The 2025-nt window shown below is 43.5% G+C and overlaps 1 protein-coding gene across 4 annotated transcripts in view; it reads left to right on the plus strand.

Annotated features, from left to right (window-relative positions):
- Positions 1 to 932: 932 nt before the first annotated feature.
- The window catches only part of LOC106522258 (double-stranded RNA-specific editase 1), a gene marked incomplete at its 3' end in the record, with an annotated part of 105104 nt that continues 104011 nt past the window's right edge, over positions 933 to 2025 (plus strand). For 3 of the 4 annotated variants that reach the window (XM_014015203.1, XM_014015205.1, XM_014015206.1), the window contains 1 exon segment: positions 933 to 1084. 4 annotated transcript variants of the gene reach the window in all.

Raw genomic sequence — 2025 nt, forward strand, 5'->3', positions numbered from 1 at the left:
TTGTGTGTCAAGATTATCAAACATGTGCTCGGCATCTTCAAACTCTTTTATCAAAGCTTTAGTAGCATCACTGTCACCAGGTACCTGCAAACTGCTCAACAAGGTTGTAGTTGACTGCTGCAACCTGTCAGCGGTTCTATTAATCAACTCTTTTGCACAATTCACACTTTGCACAACATCAGAAAAAGTTACATTTGACGAGGAATACATCTGGGCAACAGATGAACCTCTATTGTTCATAGAGGGTTATGTTTGTTTGTTTGTTTGATCCCCATTAGCATCAGCAGCGTGCTGCATCAGCTATTCTTCCTGGGGTCAATTAAAAAAAATAGAAATTACATTTAAGAAATCACACTACAGATAAAACATTAAAACAACACATTCCACCTTTCAGTATTTCAAAGAAAGCACAAACTTTAGCTTTAAATATGGAAATAATGTGCCCTATCACCTGACTATCGTTGGCGGCCCTGATGAGAGCAATAGAGCTAATCAAGCCTATTGATAGGCGATGGCCCTGTTTTGCATGTGACTAACCTGTTTCTCCACCATGTGGAGGCAGTGCTTAAAGTTACTCTTCAGACTGAAGAAATCTCTTGGAGGAGAGACGAAACATTTCACCAAATAACCTGTCCAGAGGACCTACTTGTTTTTTTCTGTCTGATATTTTCTTGTAACTTAAAAAAAAACAAAGTCCTAACCTAAGTTCAAAAGATCATACAAGTTGACAGTGTTCTACATTAAAATGGTTATTTTCCCCTTTGTTGCTCCAAAAAATATAAGCTTTATGAAGAAAGAATTGTGCGTTTTTGCCAGAACTTGCAGTCGCAGTACCACCTCCCCACCACCAGGGGGCGCCGAGTGCGCACGCTCGTCACCGCCGACAACAACCCGTGAAGCAGAAGAAGGAAGCCGACAGCAGCTCGTGAGCACTGCAGTGCACAACACCGACCGTCCAGCCTCTCCGCGCTCCTCTTTCTTCACCCTCAGCGACGACACGCAGGAAAACGGGCGTCTGTCTTCGGTTTTAACCAACCGAGGTTTCGCCGCATCCCCACGTCCTGCCTCCTCATTGTACCTCCGCGTGAGTACCATGTTTTTATTATTATTATTATTTTAATATTCAGGAGAGCTGCGGTGGATACATGCTAACGTGATTTGGGTTCCGGTGGTGTTTATATAATATTGGGCTCGTAATCCTCTACGGCAGCGCAGACGTCCGGTTTAACGGGTTAGAATAGMATTAATGGTTCATAAATAAAAAGCAAAAAAAACCAACGTTATTCTATTTATAGGGGCGGCTTTGTAAAAATGACTGCGCCTGTCACTGTGTGTGTGCAGTGCTGTGAGGTTTGTAGCGGTTATTACCCAGCTTTCTTCTGTCAGAGGAGCCAGTTCTGAAGGTCCACTCGGGAGTCCGCATCGTGCTCAGGGAACAGGGATACCCTGACATTAAAGCCGTGYTTGCTGCCGCAGTGTGCGGGATGTTCTGCAGGTAAATAACCCGACAGGAGCTCCTGTCTTCACAGAAAGGTTGTTTTCTTTCTTTCTTTCTTTTGCAGAAAAGAGCATTGTGATCATGCAGCGCAGTAATCGGTTTAGGTGCCTTTTTGTCTGATGTTTGTAGTAAATCTCTCTTCTTCTCAGCAGATATTCTCCATATGATACAGATTACTGTGCATGTGTCTTAAGCCAGACCTTTCTTTAGGTTTTGCTTCCAAGGAACCACAGTCTTGTAATCTTTCAAAGTGGTCTTTAATCTTGCAGGGCGGTCTTAAGTTGTGGTTCTCTGTGCGTTTTTCTGAAGTGTTGATGGGGAATTGAGTTCTGGATGATTTCGCTCAGCTCATCCAAAGTCTCTTGGGTTAGCAGAGAAAGGGAGCTAAACTCATTTATGTCTGCACGTAAGTATTTAGGAATGGCCCTTTTTATAAAATCTTTCATATGCACTAAAACAGTGTTTCCCAAAGTTGGGGTCGGGACCCAAAGTGGGGTCCCGAAACATCAAGGTGAGGTCCTGAAAAG

This window comes from Austrofundulus limnaeus, unplaced genomic scaffold, assembly GCF_001266775.1.
Source record: "Austrofundulus limnaeus strain Quisiro unplaced genomic scaffold, Austrofundulus_limnaeus-1.0 Scaffold125, whole genome shotgun sequence".
In the NCBI taxonomy this organism is placed as follows: domain Eukaryota; kingdom Metazoa; phylum Chordata; class Actinopteri; order Cyprinodontiformes; family Rivulidae; genus Austrofundulus; species Austrofundulus limnaeus.